Here is a 23,918-nt window from a genome sequence, read left to right as displayed (position 1 = left end):
AGTTAAGATCCCTTCGATAAAGATCAGAATGAACCTTTCAGATCAGAATGTGTGTGTGTATGCCAAATATTATATGTAGCAACAGTGTAACTGTCATACATATACTCTTTCCTATGTGTCTTGCGCGTGTGTGTAATGTCTATACACTTAGGCCTAAGTGTGTGCATAAGTATGTCTCGCGCGCGCGTGTGTGTGTGTGTGTGCATAAGTATCTGTGAATATACAGTATGTGTGCTTCTAGTGTGTATTCCTCGGTGGGTGCTCAGTGTTGGTATGCGGGCTTCTTCTGTTAACTCCACATGCTCCCACTCACTGAAGGCTCTGCCGCTGCCTGGCTGTCTGCTTGCTAAAGAGCACAAGGTGGATAGGGGTGAGGAGGGGAGGGGAGGGGAGGGGAGGGGGTAAGGTTTAGAAGAGGGGGGCCAAAGGGAACACCATACCCCCAAGCCAGTCAGAGCGAGAGGTGAGGGAAGTTGGACGGGGGGTGGGGCGGTATCTCCAGGGGCCAGAGAAGCCGAAGGGTAAGAGAGGGGGAGGGGGAGGGGTGAGAGAGGGGTGAGGGAGGTGTACAGTGCTGCCTGAGGTACTTAATTCTCATGCAGAGTGAGCCGAGGCACATCCATCATGTTGTCTTGTTTGGGGGTTTCAGAAAGCACTTCACTAAAAGCATGACATCAATAGACACACGTCACATACCCACGTTAGGAGCCACAGCATGAACCAAGGATCAAACACCTCAGGTCTTCATAGCTGTTTCACCACCAAGTGCTAACCTCTTACTTTCAACCAATTATAAAATTCTATACATACTTTTTTACTCCTCCACAAGGATATAAAAAAACAACCTTTACACACCTGGAATGAGATAAAGAACGATAACTGTAAGTCGCCTGTAAGTCCCACTAGACGGGCAAGTGCCACAATTGGCTATATCATAAACATTTATGAAAACAACATTAATTCAAGGTTAGGGTTAGGCATAAGGTTAGGTTTAAAATCAGATTTTTTGAAGATAAATTGTAGAAAAAAGCTGTGTTTATGACTTTGCCACTTGCACACAAAGTGACTACCCTGTAGGTGGGCGTGGAAGCCAACTCATCCTCCATGGTCAAACCTATAATACATGGTTGAATCAGTTAGCTGCTAATGTAGCTCAGCTGGTAGAGCACGGCGCTTGTAACGCCAGGGTAGTGGGTTCGATCCCCGGGACCACCCATACACAAAAAAATAATAAATGACTGTAAGTCGCTTTGGATAAAAGCTTCTGCTAAATGGCATATTATATTATAATGCCAACCTAGCATTGGTGGTTAACCATTCAAGGCCTGGGGAGGAGACTGAGTTATCTGTGTCTGTTTTAAATGGTTAAGACACAGGGCGGCTCCACCATATTACCACAAACAAACACAACCCCCCAGGCTACAGGCGTAATCTGGTCACTCCGTTTCCACGGCAGCCATTTGAATAAGGGCTCATTAGCGACCATCAATCACCCTGTTCCTAGCCCGAGGCTGGGACCATTCACACACACACGCACTCCTGTGACTATAGTTCATCCTCAGAGCCTTTGTGTGTTTCCTTTATATCCACGATGTCATCATCCTTCTCTCACATGGCCAGGGTAGTGGTACAGAACATGATGCCGGATCTAAACTATAGCAGCTCTCTACTACCGTACAGCACCTGATCGCTCATCTCTCTACACTACAGCACTACAGCTTTGGCTGGCGTCCCTCCCTGAGCCAATCCCTAAGTATAGATGTAGGAGATCATATTGCACTAGCAGGGGAATGGTTGGGGTCTTTCTCTTCATAGCACTCACCTGCCCAGGTGTGTGTGTGTGTGAGTGTATGTGTGTGTTTGGTTTGAAATGCCTTATCTGAGTGCTTCAGGGGGAGCACTTAACCCCACCCCTTCAGAGCAGGTGGCTCTGCAGAAGTGATTATGTCGGGAGAGAAACTTTGCGCTTTGGTTCATAGAACCGTTGATTGCATCACTTTTTTTACATGGTGGGGTTGTGATTTTTTTTTATCGGGTCGCGGGTCAAAAAATTTGGAAACCCCTGAATTATGTCATCTAAAGAATTCTATTTTCCTTCTTCTTGAGACTTTGAGGAAGTTTAGGATTTTTTGTTGCTTTTTGATGTTTGACTATACAGTATTCAGATATCCATTCTTAGTTACTCATAGGTCCGTTTTATCTAATACATATCTTTCTGTTCCCCCATAAAGCTGCATTCGATAATTTATACATAGTCTGTTCCCTTGTGTCTTAGTCTCTCTCTCTTTTTGGCCGTCCACTCTCCTGATTCTGGCATCAGCAGCAGAGTTGGCTCCCAGAGTGTGTAAATTAATATGATAATAATGATGACAGCATTGGTTTAAATTGCAGAGTATGACAGCCAAGGTATGCAGGGGGCCTGTAACAACACGGACACTGACTTCAACATGGGCACTGACTAGAAAACAAACAGGTTATGGGGTTCAACTCTACTGGATTGAACTCACAGAGCAGAGCTACATAGAGGTAGCATCTGATCTGGGCCAGCATTCATGAAGCGTCTCAGAGTAGGAGTGCTGTTCTCGAATCAGTTTTGGCTTTCAGATAATAATGAGAATAAAAATGATTTGGACAGGGGAAACCTGATCCTAGATCAGCACTCCTAATCTCAGACGCTTTGTGGATATGGGCCCTGGTCCCCAAAGGACATACAGTGCATTCGGAAAGAATTCAGATTTTTTTTGTGTATGGGTGGTCCTCTGTAGCTCAGCTGGTAGAGCACGGCGCTTGTAACGCCAAGGTAGTGGGTTCGATCCCCGGGACCACCCATACACAAAAAAATGTTTATGCACGCATGACTGTAAGTCGCTTTGGATAAAAGCGTCTGCTAAATGGCATATTATTATATTATTATAATTCAGACCCTCTTCTCTTTTTCCACATTTTGTTACATTACAGCCTTATTCTAAAATGTCCTCATCAATCTACACACAATACCCCATAATGACAAAGTGAAAACAGGTTTTTAGACATTTTTGCAAATGTATAAAAAAAATGTTTTTATTTACATAAGTATTCAGACCCTTTGTTATGAGACTCGAAATTGAGCTCAGGTGCATCCTGTTTCTTTTGATCATCCTTGAGATGTTTCTACAACTTGATTGGAGTCCACCTGTGGTAAATTCAATTGATTGGACATGATTTGGAAAGGCACACCCCTGTCTATATAAGGTCCCACAGTTGACAGCGCATGTCAGAGCAAAAACAAAGCCATGAGTTTGAAGGACTTTTCCGTAGAGCCCCGAGACAGGACTGTGTCGAGGCACAGATCTGGGGAAGGATACCAAAAAAATTCTGCAGCATTGAAGCCACTCCTCAGTAAAAGGCACATGACAGCCCACTTCGAGTTTGCCAAAAGGCACCTAAAGGACTCTCAGACCATGAGAAACAAGATTCTCTGGTCTGATGAAACCAAGATTGAACTCTTTGGCCTGAATGCCAAGCGTCACGTCTGGAGGAAACCTGGCACCATCCCTACGGTGAAGCATGGTGGTGGCAGCATCATGCTGTGGTGATGTTTTTCAGCAGCAGGGACTGGGAGACTAGTCAGGATCGAGGGAAAGATGAACGGAGCAAAGTACATAGATATCCTTGATGAAAACCTGCTCCAGAGTACTCAGGACCTCAGACTGGGGCGAAGGTTCACCTTCCAACAAGAACACAACCCTAAGCACACAGCCAATACAACGCAGGAGTGGCTTCAGGACAAGTCTCTGTATGTCCTTGAGTGGTCCAACCGGAGCCCGGACATGAACCCAATTGAACATCTCTGGAGAGACCTGAAAATAGCTTTGCAGCGACGCTCCCCATCCAACCTGACAGAGCTTGAGAGGATCTGCAGAGAAGAATGGGAGAAACTCCCAAAATACAGGTGTGCCAAGCTTGTAGCGTCATACCCAAGAAGTCCTAAATGTAAGAAGACTCGAGGCTGTAATCGCTGCCAAAGATGCTTCAACAAAGTACTGAGTAAAGGGTCTGCATACTTATGTAAATGTAATATTTCAGTTTCTAAAAACCTGTTTTTGCTTTGTCGTTATGGGGTATTGTGTGTAGATTGATGAGGTAAAAAAAACAATTTAATCAATTTTAGAATAAGGCTGTAACGTAACAAAATGTGGAAAAAGTCAAGGGGTCTGAATACTTTCCGAATGCACTGTATACCGTCTCAAAAAGCTATTACAGAATGTCTTACAAGTCCTCTCACAACAATAAGAACAACTAAATAAAAAAATTATTTTTCCCTTTATGCCACTACTTTTGGCTACACCATGTTCACATTTGTACACCAAGGGGAGATTACAAATACACTGGCGCCCTCTTGTGACATGACAGCCACTTATAATGCATTGATTCCCAAACCTATGAGAAAGGGCACAAAACCAATCAAACCAGCCCCAAAAGGGATGAGCTGCAATTTGCAAAACACCATTTTTATGTTTTGACCATGTCATCATATGCTAGTTCTCTCAGAATACTCACCCACTGGTGACATCATCAGGGCGCGCTGCGTTCTTGCTCAGCACATCCCCGTCACTCATGTAGCCCGTCACCTCCATGGCAATGCCCTCCAGGTCAATATCCTCCCCTCTCTCCCCCAGATCCATACTGAGGGCACCTCCCCGCCCCGCCAGCTGTCTCCGCAGGGGGCCAGGGTACAGGTAGCGCCCCCCCTGCCCTCCTCCTCCCAAGGCACGACCCCCATAGCCGTTCCCTGTAGAGGGGGCGTCCCCCGCCTGCAGACGGGGGCTGGACTGGCCCAGTCGCCATGATGACAGGGAGGGCCGGGAGGAAGTGAGGCTGAGGATGCTCCGCCCACTGCCGCCGCTTATCTCCGTGGTGACGTTGCTGTCAAAGGTTGTCTCCAAGGTGCTGGGGGAGGGAGGGAGGGAGGGGGAGAAGCAGAAAAAAAGACTATGAGCGTAAGACTAGACATTAGCTCATCAGCATTGAATTGGACTAGACTAGACAGCAGTCTCTAATCCTGTGAAAGGGAGAGCAAGCAGCACGGAGAGAGACTGGGTCAGGAGCTTGAATCAAAATCCAAAGACAAGACCACTGCTCCATCCAGCCAATACTGGATCAAAGACACTGACACACTCATAAAGGGGTGGATCATGCTGAAATACCAGACACAAGACACAGTCTAGTGGGTTTGGAGAACAAGCCCTCCGTTACATACAAACTAGAATAGAGCATCAGACAGACAAGTCTCAAACCGCAAAAGTTCATTCAACTTCGTCCTTTATTCTATTTCTATCTGGCAACCCTGGAGGCTGGGACACATCCAGTCTCAGACGCTGAGTTTGTAGTGACACTACATGGCCACTAGGTGGCAGTCATGTCCCACTTAAGCTGCACGCCATCTTCAAAATTAGACCTTCGTCCTCGTGGACCACCCATTAACACTACTGCTTGTTAAAACAGACGTGCTAACTCACCTTTCCTTTTACATTAACAGCCTGCTTTTGGGATTTTTACAAGAGAAAGTGTTATGTATCATTGTTAAGAATAGCTTTATTGTGATCACTACAGTCTAGGTCAAAAATGCTTCTTAACAGCTTCTACCCCAAAGCCATAAGACTCCTGAACAGCTAATCAAATGGCTACCCGGACTATCTGATTTTATTTTTTACTTATCTATTGTTTACTTAACACTTATTTTTCTTAAAACTGCATTGTTGGTTAAGGGCTTGTAAGTAAGCATTTCACAGGTCTACCCTGTTGTATCCGGTGCATGTGACAAATAACATTTGATTTGATTTGATATTGTGGTCTCTCTCTAGGAGCTGTGTCTGTTATGTCTTAATGGATGTCAGTGGAACTTGTTGAATACACAGAATTTAATCTGGAATATGGAATCTGTTTGGATACTGGACTGGACATATGTTCTGGACCTGTCTATTCTCATTGCAGGGGGTTCTTACCTGTGTGTGATCTGAGTCCCCCGTAGACTAGACATGGTCTCTTCCAGGTTCTGGCGTAGGTCTGCAATGTTTTTAACAGTCCGCAGTCGCCGTGTCTCTGGATCTTCTGCTATACAGAACAAACAATGTGACTGAGTACATAGGTACTAGTGGTGCGCAGGTCAACTGTTTGTTCACCCGCACCCGCCCGCAATTGCTAATAACCCATCAGCAACCGCCAGACTATATGTGATAAAGTGAAAATCTGAGGCCCACACCCGACCCTAACCTGCTAATATAAAAAATGTGCTGTAGGTTACAGTCAGAGTCAAACTCCGACGTCATATTTGCCTCCGTGGATCGACGTTAACTTTTTCTCCCTGTTCCCAAAAACATTTACAATTGGTGTGCAGGCTATTTGGCGCGCGTACAGTTAGGCCCTAAAGCTTAGATTTACACTCTGATAGCCTAAAATAATGAAAGAAAAACCTCAATGTAGCCTATAGATATAAATTGCACATGAATTATACATTTAAGGATTTTTTAAAGTATTGTTTTCTCTTTATTCAACCCGCCCGCCACCCACCTGCCCTTCATCAACACAATTCTTCATGACCCTAAACACACCTGCCCCGTGGATATAACTGAGGGGAAAAATTCGTCGTCGGGTGAGGTTGTGTCTCTCTCTGGCGGGAGGTAAGCTTGGTTATATGGCTTGTATGGTGTCGAGTAAAGCTTAAACTATGTAGTTAGATTGTAGTTAGGTATTGTAGGTAGTTATCGTGGGTTATTGTATGTAATTATTGTAGGTATTGTATTCGGCTGAGCCCGGTGAAGCACGAGGCTAGCTAACCCACTACCTGGACTAGCTAGCGGGTAGCTACTGGTAACTATTAGCAACTGTGGATAGTTGTTTCACGCTTGAGAGTGCCTGTAATTGCGCCAGCTAGCTGCCTACAATAATTACATACAATAATGCCTACCATTCAGCTGTTTTTCTAACATCTTTGTCTGAAGCGTTAACGTTAGGTAGTAAGTAGCTACTGTGCTCAAAATGTAGCTAGCTTGTTGCTACCTGGATACAGTGGGGGAAAAAAGTATTTAGTCAGCCACCAATTGTGCAAGTTCTCCCACTTAAAAAGATGAGAGAGGCCTGTAATTTTCATCATAGGTACATGTCAACTATGACAGACAAATTGAGGGAAAAAAATCCTGAAAATCACATTGTAGGATTTTTTATGAATTTATTTGCAAATTATGGTGGAAAATAAGTATTTGGTCACCTACAAACAAGCAAGATTTCTGGCTCTCACAGACCTGTAACTTCTTCTTTAAGAGGCTCCTCTGTCCTCCACTCGTTACCTGTATTAATGGCACCTGTTTGAACTTATCAGTATAAAAGACACCTGTCCACAATCTCAAACAGTCACACTCCAAACTCCACTATGGCCAAGACCAAAGAGCTGTCAAAGGACACCAGAAACAAAATTGTAGACCTGCACCAGGCTGGGAAGACTGAATCTGCAATAGGTAAGCAGCTTGGTTTGAAGAAATCAACTGTGGGAGCAATTATTAGGAAATGGAAGACATACAAGACCACTGATAATCTCCCTCGATCTGGGGCTCCACGCAAGATCTCACCCCGTGGGGTCAAAATGATCACAAGAACGGTGAGCAAAAATCCCAGAACCACACGGGGGGACCTAGTGAATGACCTGCAGAGAGCTGGGACCAAAGTAACAAAGCCTACCATCAGTAACACACTACGCCGCCAGGGACTCAAATCCTGCAGTGCCAGATGTGTCCCCCTGCTTAAGCCAGTACATGTCCAGGCCCGTCTGAAGTTTGCTAGAGTGCATTTGGATGATCCAGAAGAGGATTGGGAGAATGTCATATGGTCAGATGAAACCAAAATAGAACTTTTTGGTAAAAACTCAACTCGTCGTGTTTGGAGGACAAAGAATGCTGAGTTGCATCCAAAGAACACCATACCTACTGTGAAGCATGGGGGTGGAAACATCATGCTTTGGGGCTGTTTTTCTGCAAAGGGACCAGGACGACTGATCCGTGTAAAGGAAAGAATGAATGGGGCCATGTATCGTGAGATTTTGAGTGAAAACCTCCTTCCATCAGCAAGGGCATTGAAGATGAAACATGGCTGGGTCTTTCAGCATGACAATGATCCCAAACACACCGCCCGGGCAACGAAGGAGTGGCTTCGTAAGAAGCATTTCAAGGTCCTGGAGTGGCCTAGCCAGTCTCCAGATCTCAACCCCCATAGAAAATCTTTGGAGGGAGTTGAAAGTCCATGTTGCCCAGCGACAGCCCCAAAACATCACTGCTCTAGAGGAGATCTGCATGGAGGAATGGGCCAAAATACCAGCAACAGTGTGTGAAAACCTTGTGAAGACTTACAGAAAACGTTTGACCTCTGTCATTGCCAACAAAGGGTATATAACAAAGTATTGAGAAACTTTTGTTATTGACCAAATACTTATTTTCCACCATAACTTGCAAATAAATTCATTAAAAATCCTACAATGTGATTTTCTGGATTTTTTTTTCTCATTTTGTCTGTCATAGTTGACATGTACCTATGATGAAAATTACAGGCCTCTCTCATCTTTTTAAGTGGGAGAACTTGCACAATTGGTGGCTGACTAAATACTTTTTTCCCCCACTGTAGCTAACTAAACAATAGCTGGAACGACCTAGCGAACAGACGCGAACTGGCTGAGTCAATTCAGTGACTAGCTTTGCACTTGGCTAGCTAACAGTAGCTGCTAGGGGTAAGTTAAAACCTACATTTGTGTTTTGTTTTTTACATACTGGTAGCCAGAGTCGTTCAAGGGAATTCGGGACATGGGTGACTAGTTAATGTTAGCTTGGCTCTCTCTGTGTGTTCGTGCCGTGGGTGGAGGGGTTTTTTCGTTGGCAGAAAGCAATGGCTAGCTAGTATGCTAACTATTCTAGCTAACTAACTGGCTGAATAAGTTGACGACAGACTTGCTCAAGCTGTCGGGACTAACCCACAACGTCAGACACGGACACGTATGATCTGCTTGGCGTGTTGACACACTGGTGGTTTGTTGTGGCCAGTATTGGTGCTAAACCGTGTTGTTGGAGGCTGGCATGCTAGTTGGCTGTGGCGTCATAGGATTCGGTGCCCTGGACGGTTTTTCACAGAATAATACTGTACCAAGTTAGCTAGCTGAATCAACTAAGTTAGTCTATTCCTAGAAAACATTGAACCGCTGTCGTTAACATCAATTATAGTTTCTGAGGTGGAAGTTGGGAGAGTTATATTTGGGTGTTTCAGTGAAACGTAAGTGAGGTACATGTACAACTATGACAGACAAAATGAGAAAAAAAAATCCAGAAAATCACATTGTAGGATTTTTAATGAATTTATTTGCAAGTTATGGTGGAAAATAAGTATTTGGTCAATAACAAAAGTTTCTCAATACTTTGTTATATACCCTTTGTTGGCAATGACAGAGGTCAAACGTTTTCTGTAAGTCTTCACAAGGTTTTCACACACTGTTGCTGGTATTTTGGCCCATTCCTCCATGCAGATCTCCTCTAGAGCAGTGATGTTTTGGGGCTGTCGCTGGGCAACATGGACTTTCAACTCCCTCCAAAGATTTTCTATGGGGTTGAGATCTGGAGACTGGCTAGGCCACTCCAGGACCTTGAAATGCTTCTTACGAAGCCACTCCTTCGTTGCTCGGGCGGTGTGTTTGGGATCATTGTCATGCTGAAAGACCCAGCCATGTTTCATCTTCAATGCCCTTGCTGATGGAAGGAGGTTTTCACTCAAAATCTCACGATACATGGCCCCATTCATTCTTTCCTTTACACGGATCAGTCGTCCTGGTCCCTTTGCAGAAAAACAGCCCCAAAGCATGATGTTTCCACCCCCATGCTTCACAGTAGGTATGGTGTTCTTTGGATGCAACTCAGCATTCTTTGTCCTCCAAACACGACGAGTTGAGTTTTTACCAAAAAGTTCTATTTTGGTTTCATCTGACCATATGACATTCTCCCAATCCTCTTCTGGATCATCCAAATGCACTCTAGCAAACTTCAGACGGGCCTGGACATGTACTGGCTTAAGCAGGGGGGACACATCTGGCACTGCAGGATTTGAGTCCCTGGCGGCGTAGTGTGTTACTGATGGTAGGCTTTGTTACTTTGGTCCCAGCTCTCTGCAGGTCATTCACTAGGTCCCCCGTGTGGTTCTGGGATTTTGCTCACCGTTCTTGTGATCATTTTGACCCCACGGGGGTGAGATCTTGCGTGGAGCCCCAGATCGAGGGAGATTATCAGTGGTCTTGTATGTCTTCCATTTCCTAATAATTGCTCCCACAGTTGATTTCTTCAAACCAAGCTGCTTACCTATTGCAGATTCAGTCTTCCCAGCCTGGTGCAGGTCTACAATTTTGTTTCTGGTGTCCTTTGACAGCTCTTTGGTCTTGGCCATAGTGGAGTTTGGAGTGTGACTGTTTGAGATTGTGGACAGGTGTCTTTTATACTGATAAGTTCAAACAGGTGCCATTAATACAGGTAACGAGTGGAGGACAGAGGAGCCTCTTAAAGAAGAAGTTACAGGTCTGTGAGAGCCAGAAATCTTGCTTGTTTGTGGTGACCAAATACTTATTTTCCACCATAATTTGCAAATAAATTCATAAAAATCCTACAATGTGATTTTCAGGATTTTTTTCCCTCAATTTGTCTGTCATAGTTGACATGTACCTATGATGAAAATTACAGGCCTCTCTCATCTTTTTAAGTGGGAGAACTTGCACAATTGGTGGCTGACTAAATACTTTTTTCCCCCACTGTAGCTAACTAAACAATAGCTGGAACGACCTAGCGAACAGACGCGAACTGGCTGAGTCAATTCAGTGACTAGCTTTGCACTTGGCTAGCTAACAGTAGCTGCTAGGGGTAAGTTAAAACCTACATTTGTGTTTTGTTTTTTACATACTGGTAGCCAGAGTCGTTCAAGGGAATTCGGGACATGGGTGACTAGTTAATGTTAGCTTGGCTCTCTCTGTGTGTTCGTGCCGTGGGTGGAGGGGTTTTTTCGTTGGCAGAAAGCAATGGCTAGCTAGTATGCTAACTATTCTAGCTAACTAACTGGCTGAATAAGTTGACGACAGACTTGCTCAAGCTGTCGGGACTAACCCACAACGTCAGACACGGACACGTATGATCTGCTTGGCGTGTTGACACACTGGTGGTTTGTTGTGGCCGAGTATTGGTGCTAAACCGTGTTGTTGGAGGCTGGCATGCTAGTTGGCTGTGGCGTCATAGGATTCGGTGCCCTGGACGGTTTTTCACAGAATAATACTGTACCAAGTTAGCTAGCTGAATCAACTAAGTTAGTCTATTCCTAGAAAACATTGAACCGCTGTCGTTAACATCAATTATAGTTTCTGAGGTGGAAGTTGGGAGAGTTATATTTGGGTGTTTCAGTGAAACGTAAGTGAGGGAGGCCCCGCTCTCTCGCTTTCCCAGATGTTTAGTTCATTTCATTCCGATCTCCTTTGCATTATTGTAGCCATTTTCTGTAGCCTGTCAACTATTCTTCTGTCTATCCCTGTTCTCTCCTCTCCGCACAGGCTATACAAACGCCTCACACCGCGTGGCTGCTGCCTCTCTAACCTGGTGGTCCCTGCACACACGACCCACGTGGAGTTCCAGGTCTCCAGCAGCCTCTGGAACTGCCGTTCTGCGGCCAACAAGGCAGAGTTCATCTCAGCCTATACTACCCTCCAGTCCCTCGACTTCTTGGCGCTGACGGAAACATGGATTACCACTGAAAACACTGCTACTCCTACTGCTCTCTCCTCGTCTGACCATGTGTTCTCGCATACCCCGAGAGCATCTGGTCAGCGGGGTGGTGGCACAGGAATCCTCATCTCTCCCAAGTGGACATTCTCTCTTTTTCCCCTGACCCATCTGTCTATCTCCTCATTTGAATTCCATGCTGTCACAGTCACTAGCCCATTCAAGCTTAACATACTTGTCATTTATCGCACTCCAGGTTCCCTTGGAGAGTTCATCAATGAGCTTGACGCCTTGATAAGTTCCTTTCCTGAGGATGGCTCACCCCTCACAGTTCTGGGTGACTTTAACCTCCCTACGTCTACCTTTGACTAATTTCTCTCTGCCTCCTTCTTTCCACTCCTCTCCTCTTTTGACCTCACCCTCTCACCGTCCCCCCCTACTCACAAGGCAGGCAATACGCTTGACCTCATCTTTACTAGATGCTGTTCTTCTACTAATCTCACTGCAACTCCCCTCCATGTCTCCGACCACTACTTTGTATCCTTTTCTCTCTCGCTCTCCTCCAACACTACTCACTCTGCCCCTACTCAGATGGTAATGCGCCGTCGCAACCTTCGCTCTCTCTCTCCCGCTACTCTCTCCTCTTCCATCCTATCATCTCTTCCCTCTGCTCATACCTTCTCCCTCCAATCTCCTGATTCTGCCTCCTCAACCCTCCTCTCCTCCCTTTCTGCATCCTTTGACTCTCTATGTCCCCTATCCTCCCAGCCGGCTCGGTCCTCCCCTCCTGCTCCGTGGCTTGACGACTCATTGCGAGCTCACAGAACAGGGCTCCGGGCAGCTGAGCGGAAATGGAGGAAAAATAGACTCCCTGCGGACCTGGCATCTTTTCACTCCCTCCTCTCTAAATGTTCTTCCTCTGTTTCTACTGCTAAAGCCACTTTCTACCACTCTAAATTTCAAGCCTCGGCCTCTAACCCTAGGAAGCTCTTTGCCACCTTCTCCTCCCTGCTGAATCCCCCCCTCCTCCCTCTCTGTGGATGACTTCGTCAACCATTTTGAAAAGAAGGTTGACGACATCCGATCCTCGTTTGTTAAGTCAAATGACACTGCTGGTCCTGCTCACACTGCCCTACCCTATGCTTTGACTTCTTTCTCCCCTCTCTCTCCAAATGAAAAATCTTGCGACTTGTGACGGCCGGCCGCCCAACAACCTGCCCGCTTGACCCTATCCCCTCCTCTCTTCTCCAGACCATCTCCGGTGACCTTCTCCCTTACCTCACCTCGCTCATCAACTCATCCTTGACCACTGGCTATGTCCCTTCCGTCTTCAAGAGAGCGAGAGTTGCACCCCTTCTCAATAAACCTACACTCGATCCCTCCGATGTCAACAACTACAGACCAGTATCCCTTCTTTCTTTTCTCTCCAAAACTCTTGAGCGTGCCGTCTTTAGCCAACTCTCTTGCTATCTCTCTCAGAATGACCTTCTTGATCCAAACCAGTCAGGTTTCAAGACTGGTCATTCAACTGAGACTGCTCTTCTCTGTGTCACGGAGGCTCTCCGCACTGCTAAAGCTAACTCTCTCTCCTCTGCTCTTGTCCTTCTAGACCTGTCTGCTGCCTTTGATACTGTGAACCATCAGATCCTCCTCTCCACCCTCTCCGAGTTGGGTATCGCCGACGCGGCTCACTCTTGGATTGCGTCCTACCTGACCGGTCGCTCCTACCAAGTGGCGTGGGGAGAATCTGTCTCCGCACCACGTGCTCTCACCACTGGTGTCCCCCAGGGCTCAGTTCTAGGCCCTCTCCTATTCTCGCTATACACCAAGTCACTTGGCTCTGTCATATCCTCACATGGCCTCTCCTATCATTGCTACGCAGACGACATACAACTAATATTTTCCTTTCCCCCTTCTGATAACCAGGTGGCGAATCGCATCTCTGCATGTCTGGCAGACATATCAGTGTGGATGACGGATCACCACCTCAAGCTGAACCTCGGCAAGACGGAGCTGCTCTTCCTACCGGGGAAGGACTGCCCGTTCCATGATCTCGCCATCACGGTTGACAACTCCGTTGTGTCCTCTTCCCAGAGTGCAAAGAGCCTTGGCGTGACCCTGGACAAAACCTTGTCGTTCTCCGCTAACATCAAGGCGGTGACCCGATCCTGTAGGTTCATGCTCTACAACATTCGGAGAGTACCACCCTGCCTTACACAGGAAGCGGCACAGGTCCTAATCCAGGCACTTGTCATCTCCCGTCTGGATTACTGCAACTCGCTATTGGCTGGGCTCCCTGCCTGTGCCATTAAACCACTACAACTCATTCAGAATGCCGCAGCCCGTCTGGTGTTCAACCTTCCCAAGTTCTCTCACGTCACCCCGCTCCTCCGCACACTCCACTGGCTTCCAGTTGAAGCTCGCATCTGCTACAAGACCATGGTGCTTGCCTACGGAGCTGTGAGGGGAACGGCACCTCCGTACCTTCAGGCTCTCATCAGTCCCTACACCCAAACGAGGGCATTGCGTTCATCCACCTCTGGCCTGCTGGCCCCCCTACCTCTGCGGAAGCACAGTTCCCGCTCAGCCCAGTCAAAACTGTTCGCTGCTCTGGCACCCCAATGGTGGAACAAGCTCCCTCACGACGCCAGGACAGCGGAGTCACTCACCACCTTCCGGAGACACTTGAAACCCCACCTCTTTAAGGAATACCTGGGATAGGATAAAGTAATCCTTCTACCCCCCCCTTACCCCACCCCAAAGAAAGAAAAAAAAAACATATTGTAAAGTGGTTATCCCACTGGCTATAAGGTGAATGCACCAATTTGTAAGTCGCTCTGGATAAGAGCGTCTGCTAAATGATGTAAATGTAAATGTAATGTAAATGGGACTGCGGGCTATGAGTCAACCTGCGCATCACTAATGGTCACAACAAAAACCACAACTGAATTGTGAGTGCATGAGCCAGAAAGGTATTTTTCCCATCAGACAGAATCAATCGGATTCATGTGCTGTTCTCCGCAAACTAACAATCTCACACAATATACAGTGAGGGAAAAAAGTATTTGATCCCCTGCTGATTTTGTACGTTTGCCCACTGACAAAGAAATAATCAGTCTATAATTTTAATGGTAGGTTTATTTGAACAGCGAGAGACAGAATAACAACAAAAAAATCCAGAAAAGCGCATGTCAAAAATGTTATAAATTGATTTGCATTTTAATGAGGGAAATAAGTATTTGACCCCTCTGCAAAACATGACTTAGTACTTGGTGGCAAAACCAAGGTCAGACGTTTCTTGTAGTTGGCCACCAGGTTTGCACACATCTCAGGAGGGATTTTGTCCCACTCCTCTTTGCAGATCTTCTTCAAGTCATTAAGGTTTCGAGGCTGATGTTTGGCAACTCGAACCTTCAGCTTCCTCCACAGATTTTCTATGGGATTTAGGTCTGGAGACTGGCTAGGCCACTCCAGGACCTTAATGTGCTTCTTCTTGAGCCACTCCTTTGTTGCCTTGGCCGTGTGTTTTGGGTCATTGTCATGCTGGAATACCCATCCACGACCCATTTTCAATGCCCTGGCTGAGGGAAGGAGGTTCTCACCCAAGATTTGACGGGACCGTCCATCGTTCCTTTGATGCGGTGAAGTTGTCCTGTCCCCTTAGCAGAAAAACACCCCCAAAGCATAATGTTTCCACCTCCATGTTTTACAGTGGGGATGGTGTTCTTGGGGTCATAGGCAACATTCCTCCTCCTCCAAACACGGCGAGTTGAGTTGATGACAAAGAGCTCAATTTTGGTCTCATCTGACCACAACACTTTCACCCAGTTCTCCTCTGAATCATTCAGATGTTCATTGGCAAACTTCAGACGGGCATGTATATGTGCTTTCTTGAGCAGGGGGATCTTGCGGGTGCTGCAGGATTTCAGTCCTTCACGGCGTAGTGTGTTACCAATTGTTTTCTTGGTGACTATGGTCCCAGCTGCCTTGAGATCATTGACAAGATCCTCCCGTGTAGTTCTGGGCTGATTCCTCACCATTCTCATGATCATTGCAACTCCACGAGGTGAGATCTTGCATGGAGCCCCAGGCCGAGGGAGATTGACAGTTATTTTGTGTTTCTTCCATTTGCGAATAATCACACCAACTGTTGTCACCTTCTCACCAAGCTGCTTGGCGATGGTCTTGTAGCCCATTCCAGCCTTGTGTAGGTCTACAATCTTGTCCCTGACATCCTTGGAGAGCTCTATGGTCTTGGCCATGGTGGAGAGTTTGGAATCTGATTGATTGATTGCTTCTGTGGACAGGTGTCTTTTATACAGATAACACGCTGAGATTAGGAGCACTCCCTTTAAGAGTGTGCTCCTAATCTCAGCTCGTTACCTGTATAAAAGACACCTGGGAGCCAGAAATCTTTCTGATTGAGAGGGGGTCAAATACTTATTTCCCTCATTAAAATGCAAATCAATTTATAACATTTTTGACATGGGTTTTTCTGGATTATTTTGTTGTTATTCTGTCTCTTACTGTTCAAATAAACCTACCATTAAAATGATAGACTGATCATTTCTTTGTCAGTGGGCCAACGTACAAAATCAGCAGGGGATCAAATACTTTTTTCCCTCACTGTATATATATATACATATATATTTTAATGGCTTATGTAATTTCTGTACTGTTCAGACACACATAATCAATTGCCCATCAGCTCCTACAGACAGAACTAGTCGATGGCCTACCTGAAAGGTCCTCAATGGATGGCTGGCTGGTTTTAAAGGGGACGTTTTCTCCGCCCGTTCCTCCTGAACCTGCCTCTGTCGCCATGATACCGTCCACGTCCGTTTGTGACCTAGATGATAACAAAGTGCCAAAGGTCAAAAGGAATATCTGGATTGTCAATGTCAATTCCCCCCTTTCTCTAAAACAGAGATGGTATGATCCTGCCGTTAATGCCCTATGACTGGTTAATGACAGGAGAGGAAGTTCCTAAGTGGTGAGTGTAGGGGTGAGGCAGTGGGGGGGCTATTCATACAGGAGAGGATCAGAGGTATAGGGGGTAGGCTGTCCCAGGGTGGGACCAGGGGAAGTGGGGGGGTTGGATAACGACAGGTGGTTAGAATGGCTCCATTCAGTGAGAGGGACCTCCACCCATATCACACTGGGACTGAGATACAGAGGTCAGGGGTGGGCTGAGCATACAAACACACAGTGGGAAAGGTGATTCTAGGGGAAATTCCTAGCAAACAGCTTGCAGATGCCCACTAATGATCAGTGACTAATGACTTATGATCCTTTCAGACTTTCTCAGGATACTAATACAGATTCACAAAGGCCTGGTCGGGTAGACACATCATGACAAATGTTACAGTTTACAGTTTTATCAGTCCAAAGTATGTGTATTACTCACCTGTACATGAAGGGTGCTACGGTGGCTGTGTTGGGGTGGCTGTGGTGCTGCTGGGGCTGAGGTAGCTGGACGCTGACTGTGTTGCAGGCTGTGCTCTGTGTAGCGCCACCACTACCACCTTCCACCACCGGGGCGGCACTGTGGCCCTGTTGTGAGGCCTTGCCCTCTGTAGAAGCCAGACTAGAGGTAGAGCTAGAGTGTCTGCTGTCCCTGTCTCTGTCAAGGTGTCCGCGGTGCAGGACCAGACCCCCCCCCAACCGCATGCTCCGGGGACGCTCCCCGCCCTCCTTCCCCCCTGCCGAGGGGGCCTTCCCCCCTAGCCCTGAGGTTTTACCCCCTGGCTTTGGTATGCCGCTGTGTGCAGGGACAGAACTCTCCTTCTTGGCCACTTTGCTCCCTTTGGGTATGAAACTGGCGATTTTAGAAGTTCTCTTATTGGAGGAGGGTTCCGTTTCCATGGCGACAGTGGTAGTCGCTTCCTCCTTAGGCTCCTCCCCCCTGAGTTCCATCCTCTCGGTGGTGATGTGCTTCCCCACCTCTTTCCCTCTTTCCTTCTCTTTCTCTTTCTCCTTCCCCCTATCCTTCTCTTTCTCCTTCTCCAGTCCTTTCACTGAGCTCTTTTTAGCAGTCAGAGCTCTGCTGAACGTGCGCTGAGCGATTCCCCTCAGTGCGATCTTGGGGCTGCTGGTTGTTGTGGCGATGGTAGGGACATGGGTTGAGGCACCACTGTGGGTCATCCCATTACCGGTCCCGTTGACGCCGGGCCGGGCGTTCCCCTCCGCCTCCTCCAGGGAGTCGGTGTTGGACCCTGCCTCTGCCCTCTCCACTCCACCAGCCCCGAGCTGCCGGGCGGGGGCACCGCTGTCCGCCTGAGCCCCCTGAGTGCTGGAGGACGAGGACTTAGATCCACCTTTACTGTTAAACAGCTTGAACTTCTCCAGCATAGACTTCTGTTGGATAACTTTAGGGGGTTGCTCGGTGGACGAGGAGGCCTTAGAGGAGGTATCCTTCTCCTGCTTGACAGAGAGCATGGCTGAGGAGGAGGTGTGCTTGGAGCTCCCAGATTTACTCCTCCAGGGCTTGCTGCTGGAGTTGGGGTGGGGGATGGCCGAGGAAGAGGTGGAAGAGCAGGAGGATGGAGGGACGGGAGCCGAGGTAGAGACGCTGTTGGCGGAAGTGCTGATGGTCACTGGGGACGACGGAGCATGCTCATTCATTACCGGAGTCTGTGAAGTCATACCCTCTGAGGGTTCTGTGAGGAAGAGGAGGAAGAGGAAAAGGACAGGATGAAGAGGTGGAAGGGATGAAGAAAAGGATGAGAGGAGGAAGTGAGAAGAGGATAACAGAGAGGGGAGGAGAACAGGAGTGAGAGGGGATTAGGAGATGAGAGGAGTGAAGAAGAAGAAGAGGAGGAAGATAAGGGGGAAAGCAGGAGTCGGAGAGAGGATAAGGAGAGGGGAAAGGAGAGAAATAAGAGATTGTTAGATAGAGCAATCCTCATAGACCCCACACTAACTGTCCATATAAGGTCCTGCACTGTGGAACGCTCGAATTAGCCTGTGTTGACACAGTCTAAACATGTCATTACTTAAACGCTAGCGAACCCACGACACTCGGCTAACTATTAGAAACCTTGGACACTAACTATGAGAGTGCCAATCATAAACAGTTTATAAAAACAATGAGGGAAAGCGCTTTAAAGTTGGCCAAGGAATTTGAGCTGAGATACAACACTGCCACTGACACCCTTGGGAGGTTTGGACTTATATGGACCGATTCTGGTCATTATCTTCCAATTCACAGACAAAGACTTGCTCCATTCCAAGTCTGTATTCTGAACTACTGTGGAAATGAGCTAGCTAAAACACAAATATTTTCATTAATTTGACAATTTTGTCTAAATGAAGGTTTTACATAAGACACATCTGTTTCACTGTTACAGAGCACACAAAAACCAACACAAAGCACTTTTTTAAAGTTTATATTTTGTTACCCCTCTAAATCAATAATGTTTGACTTAACAATAACAGTCACAATCAAATCCAAAACCCACATTGATACAGAACTAGCTAATATATTCTTCCTCAAGAGGCTAATACTGTACAGTACAAGAATAGAGTGTAGTTATTGTGTGCCTATAGAGACTCCCAGTGACTACTTACTGCTAGCCTTACTTTGAATATTCAAAGCCAAACTGCCAAACTGCCCTTGTGGCCACTCCCATGCCCAACCCATTAGCCAGCCAGTACAGCACATGGACACAGCAAAACAGAAGCTACTGTCCTGCTGCACTTCCAAATACTTTCACAAACACTGTCAATTAAGTAATGATCTCAAACTGAAGCCGTTGAAATTCCTTTCAATACACTATTAGAAAAAAAGGTGCTATCTAGAAACTTAAAGGGTTCTTTGGCTGTCCCCATAGGAGAACCCTTTTTGGTCGCAGGTAGAACCCTTTTCGGTTCCAAGTAGAACGCTTTCTACAGAGGATTCTACATGGAACCCAAAAGGGTTCTACCTGGAACCAATAAGGGTTCCCCCTGGAATCAAAAAGGGTTATCCTATGGGGACAGCCGAATAACCCTTTTGGAACCCTTTTTTCTAAAGAGTGTAGCATCTCTTCTTACAGTGCAGTATGCAACCCTTTTTTCAGTATACCGCATTAGCGTGACTCTAAACACTTGACTTTATCATGGTAACTCCTTAAACGACTCTATTTTAATATTCACACATTTGGGCCTCGTTAAGGAAGTATTTACTAGGAATATTAAACACTCCACATCTTTATGCCACATCCCATTTTCACCACATCTATTCCTGTTTTTTAAGCACCTTTCATGCCCTAATTGCTTTTCATGCCCCTGTCGTTTCCCCCCAGTTCAGTATTTAGCGAGCGAGCATTGAAACAATGTGCACATTAGGAAGTGATTAGGGCCCAATTAGCCATGCTAGCAGTTAGCCAGCAGAAAGTGGGTCAGGTTGCTAATAGCTGGCTTCCTATTGGAGGAGGGCCTGAATGAGAGCGAGAGGAGGACCAGCAGTAATTACAGAGGAGGTAGAGGAGAGAGAGAATGAGAGAGAGAATGAGAGACAGAGAATGAGAAAGAGAGAGGGATTCAGACTCACTGAGGCTGGGATGTGGGAAAAGGGGAACTTTGAGAAGCTTACATCATGCCAACAGAACGGTCTGTGCCCCAGAGGGAGAATAGGGGGTGAAACCAGCTGGGGTTTTGGTTCAGAAGTGGACATTGTGTTGGCTTGGACACTGGACACAAGAAAAACACAGAGCATGTCTGGGGATGACCCAGAACCAGATTACCACCTAAAATGCTCTAGTTTTAATGAAAAGGAGATCCACATTTCACATCCTGGGTCAGAGGTGAACTTGCTATGAACCCCTTGCCCCATGGTTGTCAATAAAGTTGTATTGAAATGAATCCCCTTCCTTTTTATCACACAATTGACTTGTTTGCCTGTTTTAGAGACACACATGATGTATCAATACACATAAACACTCACACCTGAGCCACTGACCAGCATTCTTTCTCCCTCGCTCTCACCTAAAGATTGCCACACAATGAACTTTCGTCTTGTCCAATATCACAAACACATGGACTGCTGACATCACACTCATAATAGGTCATAGACCTCCTGACCTGACTAAGATCACTGTGACAAAGTTCACTACCTTGGGACAAAAACAGAATTCCACCAACACACACACACACACCTTTGTGACTCTATATGACTTGTGTATTCTAGTAGTTTAAACAGGACACATGTTTTAATGTTTAAATCTTAACTACTCAATTAGTGCAGTCAATTAGTAGTCTGAAATCTGTCTGACAGAGGCCCTCAGGACTTAACCACAGACCACCAGTGAACTTCCTGCCATAACCCAACTCTGTCTCTCACACACACACACACACACACACACACACACACACACACACACACACACACACACACACACACACACACACACACACACACACAGACAGAGACACTCTCACCTACTCTAGTAAAAAAACCTGTGTTGAACAATGTTTTATCCAAAATCTAATCTACAGTGCATTCAGAAAGTATTCAGACCCCTTGACTTTTTCCACATTTTGTTACATTACAACCTTATTCTAAAATTGATTAAATTGTTTTTTCCCCTCATCAATCTACACACAATACCCCATAACGACAAAGCAAAAACTGGTTTTTAGATATTTTTACAAATGTGTTTAAAATAAGAAACTTAAATATCACATTTAAATAAGTATTCAGACCCTTTACTCAGTACTTTGTTGAAGCACTTTTGGCAGCGATTACAGCCTTGAGTCTTCTTGGGTATGACGCTACAAGCTTGGCACACTTGTATTTGGGGAGTTTCTCCCATTCTTCTCCGCAGATCCTCTCAAGCTCTGTCATGTTGGATGGAGAGCGTCGCTACACAGCTATTTTCAGGTCTCTCCAGAGATGTTCGATCGGGTTCAAGTCCGGGCTCTGGCTGGGCCACTCAAGGACATCCAGAGACTTGTCCCGAACCCACTCCTGCGTTGTCTTGGCTGTGTGCTTAGGGTCGCTGTCCTGTTGGAAGTGAACCTTGGCCCCAGTCTGAGGTCCTGAGCACTCTGGAGCAGGTTTTCATCAATAATCTCTCTGTACTTTGCTCCGTTCATCTTTCCCTCAATCCTGACCAGTCTCACAGTCCCTGCCCCTGTAAAACATCCCCACAGCATGATGCTGCCACCACCATGCTTCACTGTAGGGATGGTGCCAGGTTTCCTCCAGACGTGACGCTTGGCATTCAGGCCAAATAGTTCAATCTTGGTTTCATCAGACCAGAGAATCTTGTTTCTCATGGTCTGAGAGTCCTTTAAGTGCCTTTTGGCCAACTCCAAGCGGGCTGTCATGTGCCTTTTACTGAGGAGTGGCTTCCGTCTGGCCACTCTACCATAAAGGCCTGATTGGTGGAGTGCTGCAGTGATTGTTGTCCTTCTGGAAGGTTCTCCCATCTCCACAGAGGAACTTTGGAGCTCTGTCAGAGTGACCATTGGGTTCTTGGTCACATCCCTGACCAAGGCACTTCCCACCCGATTGCTCAGTTTGTCTGGGCGGCCAGCCCTAGAAAGAGTCTTGGTGGTTCCAAAATTATTCCATTTAAGAATGATGGAGGCCACTGTGTTCTTGGGGACCTTCAATGCTGCAGAAATGTTTTGGTACCGTTCCCCAAATCTGTGCCTCGACACAATCCTGTCTCGGAGCTCTACAGTCGTGGTCAAAAGTATTGGTCTTCACAAAGTTTGCTGCTTCAGTGTTTATAGATATTTTTGTCAGATGTTACTATGGTATACTGAAGTATAATTACAAACATTCCATAAGTGTCAAAGGCTTTTATTGAAAATTACATTAAGTTTATGCAAAGAGTCAAGATTTGCAGTGTTGACCCTTCTTTTTCAAGACCTCTGCAATCCACCCTGGCATGCTTTCAATTAACTTCTGGGCCACATCCTGACTGATGGCAGCCCATTCTTGCGTAATCAATGCTTGGAGCTTGTCAGAATTTGTGGGGTTTTGTTTGTCCAGGCGCCTCGAGGATTGACCACAAGTTCTCAATGGGATTAAGGTCTGCGGAGTTTCCTGGCCATGGACCCAAAATGTCGATGTTTTGTTCCCAGAGCCACTTAGTTATCCCTTTTGCCTTATGGCAAGATGCTCCATCATGCTGGAAAAGGCATTGTCCGTCACCAAACTGTTCTTGGATGGTCGGGAGAAGTTGCTCTCGGAGGATGTGTTGGTACCATTCTTTATTCATGGCTGTGTTCTTAGGCAAAATTGTGAGTGAGCCCACTTCCTTGGCTGAGAAGCAACCCCTCACACGAATGGTCTCAGGATGCTTTACTGTTGGCATGACACAGGACTGATGGTAGCGCTCACCTTGTCTTCTCCGGACAAGCTTTTTTCCAGATGCCCCAAACAATCGGAAAGGGGATTCATCAGAGAAAATGACTTTACCCCAGTCCTCAGCAGTCCAATCCCTGTACCTTTTGCAGAATATCAGTCTGTCCCTGATGTTTTTCCTGGAGAGAAGTGGCTTCCTCACTGCCCTTCTTGACACCAGGCCATCCTCCAAAAGTCTTCGCCTCACTGTGCGTGCAGATGCACTCACACCTGCCTGCTGCCATTCCTGAGCAAGCTCTGCACTGGTGATGCCCCGATCCCGCAGCTGAATCAACTTTAGGAGACGGTCCTGGCGCTTGCTGGACTTTCTTGGGCGCCCTGAAGCCTTCTTCACAACAATTGAACCTCTCTCCTTGAAGTTCTTGATGATCCGATAAATGGTTGATTTAGGTGCAATCTTACTAGCAGCAATATCCTTGCCTGTGAAGCCCTTTTTGTGCAAAGCAATGATAACGGCACGCGTGGCAGGGCTGAAATGCAGTGGAAATGTTTTTTGGGGATTAAGTTCATTTTCATGGCAAAGAGGGACTTTGAAATTAATTGCAATTTATCTGATCATTCTTCATAACATTCTGGAGTATATGCAAATTGCCATCATAAAAACTGAGGCAGCAGACTTTGTGAAAATTAATATTTGTGTCATTCTCAAAACTTTTGACCACGACTGTACAGACAATTCCTTCGACCTAATGGCTTGGTTTTTGCTCTGACATGCACTGTCAACTGTGGGACCTTATATAGACAGGTGTGGCCATTAATATGGAGTTGGTCCCCGATTTGCTGCTATAACAGCCACTCTT

At 46.3% G+C, this 23,918-nt stretch overlaps 1 pseudogene; it reads right to left on the bottom strand.

Moving 5' to 3' along the window:
• Nucleotides 1-23,918, bottom strand: part of LOC121574490 — a 146,614-nt pseudogene that overhangs the window by 60,893 nt on the left and 61,803 nt on the right.

This window comes from Coregonus clupeaformis, unplaced genomic scaffold (assembly GCF_020615455.1).
Source record: "Coregonus clupeaformis isolate EN_2021a unplaced genomic scaffold, ASM2061545v1 scaf0091, whole genome shotgun sequence".
NCBI classification, from domain to species: Eukaryota; Metazoa; Chordata; class Actinopteri; order Salmoniformes; family Salmonidae; genus Coregonus; species Coregonus clupeaformis.
Note: the sequence above shows the minus strand (reverse complement) of the source record. Positions and strands in the feature narration are given on the sequence as shown.